The 12,778-nt window shown below is 34.3% G+C and overlaps 1 protein-coding gene across 10 annotated transcripts in view; it reads right to left on the bottom strand.

Annotated features, from left to right (window-relative positions):
• LOC104910714 (uncharacterized) overlaps window positions 1-12,778 on the bottom strand; it is a 288,940-nt gene that overhangs the window by 111,159 nt on the left and 165,003 nt on the right. For all 10 annotated transcript variants that reach the window (XM_085222846.1, XM_085222850.1, XM_085222849.1 and 7 more), the window contains 3 exons: window positions 12,272-12,404; window positions 10,225-10,340; window positions 317-402 (listed from right to left, as the gene is read on the bottom strand). The gene's annotated coding sequence lies outside the window, so the exon portion shown is untranslated. The remainder of the gene's footprint in view (window positions 1-316; window positions 403-10,224; window positions 10,341-12,271; window positions 12,405-12,778) is intronic.

Raw genomic sequence — 12,778 nt, 5'->3', positions numbered from 1 at the left:
AGGAAAGCCAGAGGTTGTATAAGCATATAAATAAGAAAGTAATCAGGTTTCAAAATCTTAGGAGGAATAATTTTCAACCAAATTCAAAAAATTTTTGACCAAAATTTTTTTCCTTGAGATTAATAGAACTGAATGCTTTAAATAAAACATAATTATTTGTATTCATCAAAATTTTCTAGCATATATGATTTAGTGAAGTTTGCTAGCCCTCTCTAGTCCTTGAATCTTACGCCCTCTAGTCTTATGTCCAAACAGCAGGACACTCTGATAAAGAAAGATAGGAATACGGAAAAACAACGCAGAGACTTTTCCTTACTGTTTATGGAGATCTGCCCCACCATCTCCCTGTGGCCATCACTGCCATGCATACAGTAATTCAGAGTTTGTCATACAAACAGCAAGCTAGAAAAAAAAAAGAATAATTGGTTTGGTGCAGAAGATGAGAACACATTGGATTTAAAACCAAAAAGTTTTGTCACATCTTTTTGTCAAATATTTGATGCAGCAATACTATCCAGCTAATGAAACAACTATGTAGTCTCCCGCGGCACAAATTTCATTTGTCCTGTTTCTTTTGTGATGTTTTCCTTCCACTGCAGTATTCCCTACTTCTCCTTCTCCGTATCTTTCCCACGATCTCCCCATGGTAAGCGAGAGACCTTCAGTGCTTTTTCCAGTCTCCGGTTACTTCCAGCTACCTTCCCAATCTTTCACTGGTTAAAGGGACTGGAGGAAGCAGGAGGGCACTGGCTACTGCTAATACTTATGGGCTGGCAAGTGCCCTTGGAATAGATGGGCTTTGAATTTTAAATTTGCACTGTGTGTGCTTCTTCTCAGTGAGCCATACATTAGCCATCCCTCCACTTCTCAGTCATGGATTTTCATGAAAGCACAAGATAGCTATCTTCTCTTTTCTTGGTTAAAATTGTCTGTTAAGTTAATGAGGAAGAAGAAGAGAAAAGGCCTCAAGTACAAAGTAGCTAAAGCACAGTGATGAGCAAAAGTATCATCAACTTGAGAAAAGAGAACTGAAACTTGCAAGCCAGATGCTGAATGAAGTCTGTTTTTAATGAGACCTCCTCCTCTAGTATACTAGAGACATCAGTCCCCAAACATCTCAGAAAGGGAAAATGAGGCCCGGATTCCTGGAGGTGGGCAACAAACAGAATCAGTACTACCATTACGCGAAGGATGCTTCTATATCTTCTCTCACTTTCTGAATATTTTCCTTCTGCACATCTCTTAGAAAACCAGTCCCAAGCCATGCAATTCTCCAACACTGTCTCTCAATTTAAACAGCTGGTAATATTCCTTATAATGAATACAACTGCTTTGTGGACCATGTGCCTAGGCTCTATTACAATTTATTTGCTAGAAGAAAATAAATTAAAAAAAAAAGAAAAAAGGTGAAAACAGTTGGTTCAGTAGAGGAAATTTATAAGATAAAAGAAACAAATGAAGTAAAAGACAAAAAAAAAAAAAATTAGAAAGAGAATGAAGTAATTAATGCATTAAGGATTCATCTGTTCCTACCAGTCCCTTCAATGAGATCTATTGTGAAAGCTCGTGTGGATTAGCTTTGTAGATGTATTTTACTACCTAAGAAGTTCTGTGCTCATATTCTAACAATGATTATAGACATACTAGTAGGAGGGATCCCCAACTCCCTAGTAAGCACTACTCTTAGTTTCTTTATTTCATCTTGACTTGTATCTATCCATACAGGGTTCTCTATTTTTCCTAGAAAGATTCTTCACTAGCCACACTTTTACTTTATATTCTATACTAAGAACATTGAATCCATCATCTGTTTTCTCCACAAAACATAGTGGATGAGGAAATGAAGACTTATTTCCTTATATTCTGCTACACAGTCAGCCAATAATCTAATTCTGCTGTATTTCGATTTATATTTATACAGCACAGATAGAAACCGCCATTTTGAAAGTTAGGAATGCAACTGCATTATACTGTATAGGAATTATTTTTATATCTGGAAAGTTTCTGAGTCACTCACTTGCCACACTGATAATTAATTTCAAATATAAACTTTTTTAATATCCAGAGTAATGTTTATGTTGAAGCTCTCCCCAAACATGGACCCTTGCTTTCTATGGCCATACTTTATGGTCAGTAAAGAAAGGACTTCTATGCAACCCTTTTCAGCTGTTCTGCAGTGGCTATTTGTGAAACTCTTCCCCAGCTTCATCTCAGGTCTGCAAAAGTAAGTTATGTAAATTATAGCAACCACCACTACCAACAGCATATTGCAAAACACAAATGGAACATTTTGGCCACGTCTCACTGCCAGAGGATGGAGAAGAAGAATGCAGGCCTGTTGTACGTAGGGAAGAATGAAGGTGGAAGACAGCTGTGGACTGAAGCCTAAGCAGCTTAAACCCTGAAACCATGAGCAGCATATTGTGCAGAGTCTGCCTGCCTGGTGTACAGCATCTGCCAAAGAAACAGACTGACCAAAAGATGATTGCAGCTGTTAAACAAAAAGCTAGATTAAGGATGGATGACTTGCAGAACAGAACATGCTTGCCTTTCTGAGATAGGCAGAGCAGAATAGAAAGTAGGATTTGCATTAGCTTTGTAGCTTTCCTCTTGTATAAGATGACACAGGCAGATGTCTACATACCACGGCACCTCTTAACACAAAGTATTTCAAAATACTTAGCTGAAAATAGCAATAAATACTGATTTTCAGATGACCAGTGGACTGCTGTACACTGGTGACTCAGAGCTGCACTGCTAAAAAGTTCACGAGTTTCTACTGAATAAATTTCTATTTGAATGCACCAAATTTGAGGGTTTTACAAGGAATCTGAATTGACTGTAATTTACAGTTTCGTTCAGCTAAAGACATTGCACCCAGAAATTACCTAGAGGCAACTAGATTACTTATGATAAGGAAATACATAGTCTATTAATTGCCACAACCCAGGCACATCTGAACTGAACCATGATCATGGCTAGATGAACAAGTTACTTCAATGTAGACAAAAATTATACTAAAAGTACACAATTTGCACCATGCTACAGGCATTCTCTTCCTCCAAGAAAGACAAAACATGGAAGTAGGATGTAAGATCTACTAAGATAGACTGTATTATCTTACTAGAGGCAACGTATCTATGAGCAGCCACAAATATTTGCTAGTTTGTTCTAGATCCATAGCTGGCCTAAGATCACTTCTCTGCATAGTCATATAGCAAGAGAAAAGTCCTTTAGCAAAGGTTGAAAGCATTTTGGAAAGTACTTCTTTTAATGGGCTCAATACTTCCAGTACAGGAAGTGTGCTACCAATTTTTATGGGCAAGTTTGTTATACATAATTGATTACCTTTGCTTTTAATACATATTGATTCTTCAGCAAATTTGTACTAACTCTATTCATTCTTTAGAAGAAGCATTATCCCAGCCAGGGTTTGGCATTCATGCTGACAAAAGTAATAAAAAGTTTAGGACTCAGTGATCAGGAAAAATAATCAATACAGATATACACAGATGCACACACATCTGCCAGTTAGAAACTAAGAAAATTGGTGAGTTATCTGCAAGGCTGGCATTGTCATTTCTTTGACTGCATCCACAATGTAACAGGTATCTCAAGGCTTCATCTGTGGCTGACCTAGACTATTTATGAAGACAACATTAATTTCACCAATGAGCTAAAAAAAATCCTCACCCACAAGTAATAAATAGCTCCATTGTCTATCTGCCAAAATACAGTCTGGCAAGACATTAACTCTTCCTCCCAATATAGCTGATGATGTCATTAGTACATGCAGTGCTGCATATACAGATGCTTTATTTTCCATAATTCTAGATTATTTCACCAAGTGTCACACATGTGAAATAAAGCATAGAATTAATTGCAAAATCATTCAAATTTACCTACCAACAGCAAGACATTAACCGCTTTCTCACTTAATCATCATTCCAAAATATTTACCCAGAACAAACTCTAACTTTTTGACTGCTGAACAAATTGATCAAGGAAATAGCTTTTTGTATTTTTAAACTTATAATTGATTCTGTGGCTCTGCGGTTGCTAGTCAATACAACAGTGAGTGAAATCATCATGAGTAATGCTCAGATCATTTTCAAGGACTTTCTTATTTGCATAAACACTTCCTCATCTGCCTCCTCACCTTCTCCAGCTTTTCACAATATTTTTTCTACCGAAAACCAAATTATTTCTGATCTGCTAGACTGGTTTCATAGCCAGTATGTTTTCCCAAATGTAATGTTCTCCTTTAGCCATTCCCCTACCAAGGCTGCTGTGGCACTGAGACCAAGCAGCTGAACTTATTCTTTCTGTTTACTCCTTTATTCTTAGTATGAAGAATCACTTTATGGAAGCATAATGATGTTTATTATTTATAATAATTAACTGAAAAGCTGCATATGCAGTTCTCGTTAATCAGAGTGAAAATAGAGTTTAAATTTCAACATATAAGAAACATTTTTAATTTGCTATAAGAGTATTATTTTCAATATGCCTAATTACCTGGGCCCTTACAGTCAAATAAAAAATTCTTTTTTTCACCTTGTTTGTATAATTGGTCCTGTTTGTTATTTTTATATCTAAAAACAAGATTTCCAAAACCCTTTCCACCTTAGTTATCAGAAGAGGGACCTCAGTGCTCAGGAATCTGCTCTTTTTGGAAGTGACAGTTTGGACTTCTGGCATCTCACTCGTAATTTTGGAAAAACAGAAAATAAAAATACTATGCACTCCACCCTTGTCAGAAAGAGACATTATTCCAACTTACAAATAAATCATGTGTTCCTCCTTTATCTTCTAATACTCTCATATTTATTAGTGAACAAATAACCTACTTCTCAAAGACTTTTTTTTTTTTTTTTTAACATTCGTTTGCCCTCAACACGTACCTGGCAAAGGAATTGTGATTGTGATAGTGTCACTGTTAAATATGCCATTAATTACTTCACTAAGACATTATACCATACTCAGAACAGACTGTAAACATTTTATGTCTTTAGGTAATGCATTGAGGCTTTTTTTTTTAATGCCATAACAGCTCTATTTATATACAATGTTCTGCATAATTAGCAACTAATGAGGCTCTAACTTGCACTGCTGTAAGGCCTACATATCTGTTCCTCTTTCAATGAAATCATTTTTGCTGTCTCATTAACACAGTAAAAAACCTGAAAATTGTATTTTAATTAAAAGCTAAACTACCTCTGTCTGGAGACACTAATGAACAGAAACACAGTAAAAGATGCATAAAAACTTAGTCAAGAGGACAATATGCATGTACAGCAGAAAGATAAAATAGCTTTCTCTATTTTTTTTTTTTTTTTTTTAGATCAGGGTTTTTCCATTTTTTTCCTTTAACATTGTCCTTTTCTTTTTAATTATTGTTATTTTTTTTTGCCTCATGACCAACTAATCTTCAAGAATAGCCATGAGTGAAAGTTGTTTTATGAAAAAATTTTAAACTGATGTGTTTACTGAAAAAACAAATACTCTCGCATTCCATTACAGAAACACAAACCCTAATGTACATGAAGAACAAAACTAACTCTTGAATCAGACTTCGTTTTCTATCTTCATAATGCTATTTATACTGAACAGTTACAAGATAGATCCTAAGAAGTGTTACCACTGTCTTGAGGTGTTTATTTATTTTGAGTCTTTCCTGATTCCTACCCACAGGAACAGGCTGAGAGAGCTGGGGCTGCTCAGCTTGGAGAAGAGAAGGCTTGGGGAAACGTGACAGTGGCCTTTTAGTATCTAAAGGGGGCTAGAAGAAAGAAGGGGACATAGTGGTTTTTGTTTTTGTTTTTTTTTTAATAGGATAAGTGAAAATGGTTTTGAATTTAAAGAGGGGGGAGATTTAGGCTGACTATAAGGAAGAAGTTTTTATCACAATAAGTTTGGTGAGGCACTAGCACAGGTTTCCAAAAGAAGTGGTCGGTGCCCTGCCCCTGGAGACGTTAAAGGTCAGGCACTTGGCAACCTGATTGAGCTAGTTCTATGATTCTTTGCTTTCTATTCCTGTCAGTCTTCTGAATCACATCTCCTGCCTTTTCCTCACAACTGCAAGACCTAAAAACATAATAGCAGAAAATGATCTAAATTACATGTCTTTGAAAGCATTGCAATAAAATCATGAGAACTGACCATGATGCTTCATTTCCTGACTTCTGCAAATACTGTAAGCAATTAATCAGGTAACTTACTAAAATACGTTGGGCTGTTAGGTAATAGCACTGAGTAATTTTGAAATGTACTAGAGAAGGAACAGCATCCCAATAATCTCATCAACACATATAAAAACACAATTGATTTTTAAATATTCCAGCAGTAAAAATGGAGACCCAATTTCTGAAAAAGCCCACCTACTATAAAATACAAATACGACATGACTATCTCCAAGACTAAAATTAATGTAAAGAAGAAATTTGTTTTGAAATATTCTACAGAGTTTTCACTCTATAGATTGATCCAAAACGTGCCTAATCCACAGGCACGCATGTCACACAGCTTGTAATTTCTTGTCCCTTTTGGTGAGGTAAGGAAGTCTTAAAAACATGAGTCCTCAGGAAATTATATTCAGATGGATGAAAAAGATGACTCTTGGATTCACTTGACCATTTTGCTGTTACTCGATGGCTATAAATAAGTGTTAACAACTTCCTAAGAGCCTAGATTCTTTGTTAAGACTTGCTATTCTACTTCAATTACAGTCTGATGAGGTTTAGTAGTCAGAGAGATCCATCACTAAGCAGCAATTAGCAAGATAACTACCCATACTTCTACCCTATCACCTACCATATTTCTATTATATTGAAATACTAATTCTTCAGGATCAGTGAATCCTTACAATGCCTAAACAAAGATTAACTGTCACATTTCTGCTAAAACCTAATTAAAACATTAATATTGTAAAAAAATCACCATAGCTCACTCAGATGTGCCAAATGCAAGTGCCTCAATTGCAGGACAGCCCATATTAACATTGTTTGCTACCTTTGCAAACATCTACCAGACTATTTATCTGTTTACTTTTGCTCTGGTTTCTGGTGTCCTCAAAATCACAGCTCATGCAGTAGGAGAAAATACACAATTACTTTAATAACTCACCATGAACGCTAGGACTTATGATGAAAGAGAAGATTCAAACATAGATTTAGCATCTGATATTAATTAAACTGTACCAAAATTCTACCAAAATTATAATGTGGTTTTTCTATGTTACTTATTTTGAATGAATTTGAATTATTACTCTTTCCAATGATGCCTTCTAAATCCTTAGCCATGCAACCAGTTTCATCTTCCTTGTTGCTGTTTCCTAACAAATACATTCTCTTGTCAAAGTGTATCATAGAATCATAGAATGATTTGGGTTGGAAGGGATCATTAGGATCACCTAGTTCCAACCTCCTGATATGGGGAGGTGGAGAGGGGAGTCAGGTTGCTCCCTTTCTATTATTAATCAGTCTTTAGGATATTCCTAAACATTGCCTAACAAATTTGTTTCACTTCCTCATATTTAACAAAAGAGAAAAGTTTACAGTTAAGCATTGTAAAACACAGTGCTCCTCGATGATTAAGTTATCCTTTTTGTTTATGAGGAGTTGGTACTGGTGAAAGATTTTTAAGTTACTTTTTAGGCAAAAAAAAAAAAGCACTTTTTAAATTGAGAGTACTACTGTTCGGTTACAAACTGCTAAACTCAGAATTTTATACGCTTTTAATAAAATGCAAGCATGAATCAATTTTTGTAGCAATGAAAAATTAAGAGCCAGATTTCCAAACAATGAAATTTAAACATCTACACATTTTTGAAGAACCCATCCAGAAGCCTTCTCAACATTTAGGTCTTTGAATACCCTTTAAATAGCTCATTTGTAATGGCCTGTTGTAGTCTAGGTAATTCAGATAAAATATTTTGACTTGCATGATTCAAACTGTTCTTATACATGTGTATTGTATACATGAGCATATTTTTTCAGCAGTTATTGCATTTATGCAGAATAATTGATTATTCAGTCCCTAGAAATAATGAAGATTCTTCTCATAATAATCAGCTAGACTAATCCAGTTTACACACCATGTTATAAAATAACATGAAAACACATATCCATTTCTGAACAAATAACACAAGGGCAGTATAAGAATTACCATAAAAGAACTATAAGGTTTAGGGAAGCAGAGCTTTTAAAACAGTATATATAGTTATAGAAATATTTAGAAATAACATTCAATATTCTTATACAAAAGTACCTATAATATACTGCAATTAAATGACAAAGGACTGCACTATTCTTACTCAAAATTCTAGATAAAAGCTATATTAGGAAAATACATCAGAGGGAGGGATCATCACACAAAGAATTTTGGATTAACTGTCTGCTTCCTATGCAAACATAGAACTTTCAATTTTCCATCACTTCTTGACATAAATTGAAGATCACTTAAGTGGATGACACCAGATCCCTCTACACTGATGAGTTCTAGTTCTTAGTCATAAATTCAGCTACTTCATTCTGATCTCCCTAATGTGAAGAGTGCCTTAATCTCTTATGAAGTCTTTCCCTAATATTAAACTAAGTGAAGGCATTGTGAAAGCTTAGCAGCATACTCTCCCTAAAGATGAAAATCCAAAGTAAGCCAACTTAATTAAGAATTAATTCCCTTTAAATCACAGGATGAATTGTTCATTTCTTCTTCAGTCTCTAATCAATTATTTGTGGCATGAAATGATTTACAAGACACAGGGGCAAATTAATTAATGTGGCAAAAGTGATTCCATATCATGTTAGAGATATTCCATCCTGTTTTTAAAATTCCATGTATTAATAAAAAGTTTTGGCTTGCTTAAAAGACTCCATGTTATGACTTTGATATTTCTTCATATAGTTGCACACTGCCATTTTCATTTTTTGCAGCAACCTCTCTGTTCCTGTTCAAAAGGGTAATAACCAAAATGGTGTTTTAAAAAAATGTGTAAATTCCTTAGAAATTCTCTGATAATCTTCTGAATTCAACTGCTGAAATACTACTGGGGTCTTTCAAACACTTCAAGAATATGAATATAAATAATGTTTCAATTAATTAAGATTTGCACCGCTCTTAACTGAAAGAAATCAGCTCAAATGTTGAACATTTTCTTTATGGTGAATAAAAGATTCTGCTATTTAAGCAGTTGAATACACAAACAAGAATACAGTGTTATGCTGAATTTTCATTTCTGAATACCAGTTTTTAAATCTTTTGGAGTGTGCTTCTGAATCCAGCAGTCAGAGTTCACAGTAGTTGTCAGTGCTTTCCTTTTTTTTAAACTTGCTGCAAGCAAAAAAAAATGTGGTGTACTAAGAAGTCTTCTTGGACAAAAAGAAAATAATAAAAAAAACAAACTATTTTTCATTATCAACTATGAAGAATGCGCAAAATGCAAGCTGCTTTCAAAAAAAATGTTTTAGTGTATTCTGAATATCAGTATAATAGGAGATTGTAGTCTTCACACTTAATAAGAAGAAATAGTCCTTTAAGAGGATCTACAGCCTTCCTCTTCTATTATTATTTTGAATTACTTTCCATACTGAACAAATCTGATCTGTTACAAAGCTAACAAGTCTGCTTCAAGAAACATTTTCAACTCTCTTTCTGATGAAGAGTCTCTGTTTATAAACAACAGGATGAGTAGCTGACATATTTTAACAAGTGACTCATGTAAATCCCATGATATGTCAATATATCACTGGATAAAGATTTTTAAATGCTTAAGATGTTCTTCATTTCAAATATATGTACCTTTTAATAAGTAATGGAAAACAATAACATGGAATACTAGGCAGGATGAAACTAATGCATCAGCTGAACCACTGTTTTTCAGCCAATGGTCTACAAATTATTTGGTGGTAACGTATTAGTTTTCAGAGCTTGTTGAAAGATTTTTTACTGCAGAGTAATGAGAAATCTGCAAGCAAAACAGATGTTTATAGGGATGTGCAATGAAATATGTTACAGATGACTAAACCAATTGTTGATGTCAGGCAGCAACAACCTGTATTTTTCCTCAATTATCTTCACTGTGCACTTACATTACGAAGTTGAATTTTAGGCCAACCACTTGAATCATATTTTAGGCTATCATCTACTCTGGGGATCTCACTGTTGTTGAGAGCTGTGGCCAAAACACCACACAAACTACTTACCATTTAGTAAGGCTGTACTTACCAGAGAACAAACAGAAACATTTATTAATAAAGGTCTATGTTCTTGTGTTTTGTCCTCACCATTGTATTCATTTTCTTTACCTCAGCATAGGCATATTTGCTAAAATTCCCTCCGCTCTGCAAAAATAAATTATAACAATAAAAATATTAATTGTTCTACTTTCAACAACATGCACAAAAAAGGTAGAAGACAAGAAACAGTAACAGAAAAAAGGAGGGTGAAATATTGAATCCATTTAAGTAAATTATATATTTCCACTGCTTAGGAGGGGTGAGTAGGACTGAATCTGATGTTTGCTGCCTTTTCAGTCAGCTTTTGGTGTATTCAATAACAGTATGAGGTAGGAAGACTAACATTTTGCCAGGAACAATGGAAGAGGAAATGCAGAAGCACTGGATTCAGACAATTCTGGATATTCCTAATTTAGCAGCCAGAAGCCTTATATGTGCAGCCCATTGTCTCAGAGAGAATTTCCTTATAATTCACTCATAGTAGCAGACTTCTGTTCTTTCTGATACTTTAAGCTACTCCAGAGGAAAAAAAAAAATGGATCTTCTAGAGATGGTTTATAAAAATATGTCACAATAATTAATGCTAAAAGAATATATTATTTGGTTTAGATCATAAAAATTGTTGTAAGAAGCCCTTCCCCCCAATTTTCTCCCCTTTACAAGGCTATAAGAGAGAAAATGAGACGCATCCATCTGTAGTGTTGATCAGTACTGAAAGACCGGAGTAAGTCCCAACTATTCACAATGAAATTTTTCTTAGAACTGTCCACCTTGCTTAGAGCACATGCCTCAAAAACAATCTGACTGCAAGACAGAACAAGGCTTTTTACTAATCTGGACTCACAAATATGCGATGCATGCTCTTAGACAGATTATATTGATTTACCTGGGTAAAAAAAAAAACCTGTGTCCTTCCCTTATCGCCTCCACACTTTCATCTTTTTTTCTACAGTATTTAGTTTAATCATATCATGTGTCAGGGAAGAAACAGATTACCCACTGAGATCATGAAAGAATTTCCCACTGTCTGTTGTACAGCACTGAAAAAAGAAGTAGTTAGTTGGAAGAAGAGAACAATTATCAGTAAATGTTTCAACAAAGAAAAATGGAATTGGTATTTTTCACCAGTAATTCTTTCACTTGTTTCACTGTCATCTGATCACGACAGAGAAATAGCATTAGTCAATGAGACTACTTTTGTGAATAAGGCTAACTCTCACGAGAAGTTGAATAATTAATTTCTGGATACTTAATTTTAATATAAAATGTGAGCATTTCAAATGGACTATTTACACAATCTTAATCTCAATAAAATAGAAAATGTCACCTCAATACTAATACAAGTTTCCTGTAAATTAGGCACATTTTTAAAGCTAATGAAGCTGTCATTATCTTATTAAAATTTGGCATAGCAGTTATTTCTAAGTTTTCATCATCACTTTTAAAATATTTTACAATTAAATGGCTGTAAATCATTTGTATGACTTGTAGGTTCTATGAAAAGTATAGTTTGTTGTTGTTTTTTTACTATGACTATTGAGACGAACAATGATATTATGTTCTATTACACATGCTTAATCACATTCAAAATGTAGTGATTGCCATTTCCTACATCAATATGAATTGTTCAATTCAGGTCTAAGAGAAGTAAGAAACAAAATTTCAGTTGATTTTAATGGAAACAAGTCTAAATACCAAACTTATACTGCTAGTAGTAAGAATAAAATATTATATTTAACACTACATTTTCCAATAACTTATTCATATACATGGAAGAAAATAACATTGCTTTTAAGTTTAGATTTAGATCAGTAAACAGGTCAGACTTTAACTAAAATAAAGAAATGCTTTCATTTAAAGACTTGATCTCTTCCCATTATCTCAGTACACATTTGTTGCATTTATAATGAAGAGTTTGTAAACACAATGCTAATGTGTATAGTTACTGGGTACTGTAATGAATGAGGTAAAAAGTAACTGTCCTCATAAACTCCAATAATTAGAGTTATGTGTGTTCACACACATTGCCCTCTTACCTCTGCATCCCTTGCATTCATTCTTTTTCTCTCCGTTCCAATAGAGAGATCCAGTATCATCCAGAACGTACCTATCCAAGAACTGGAAGAGGCTTTTCTGTGACAGGCAGGAGATAACATCTACAAAGATCAACTTTCAAAGCAAGAAGGTTCAGTTACTGCCAAGCAAATTGTAGTACAGAAAATAATATGATTATTTTTTTGTGGGAGCTGCATCAATTATTTTATTCAAGTTAACAGAATTTATCCATGTGCAAAATGATTGAGTTGGAATATTGTCCAGTCTTTATAGTGAGTAGTCCCACTGCAATTGCAGAAACATTGGTCATTTAAAGGAGAATGGGGATAACGACAATTTGTAAGACTGAAGCTGTTATACAGAAGGAATGGAAACCTTTTAACTGAGATTTGAGCAAACCATTTTCATTGGCCTTAAGAAAATCAGTCCCATCAATACTACAGTTTCAACAGTACCTGTCCAACATTTTTCTATGCTGTGGACTTGAA

Source organism: Meleagris gallopavo, chromosome 4 (genome assembly GCF_905368555.1).
Source record: "Meleagris gallopavo chromosome 4, MGAL_WU_HG_1.1, whole genome shotgun sequence".
NCBI lineage: Eukaryota > Metazoa > Chordata > Aves > Galliformes > Phasianidae > Meleagris > Meleagris gallopavo.
The sequence above is the reverse complement of the archived record's forward strand: the minus strand, read 5'-3'. Positions and strand labels throughout refer to the sequence as shown.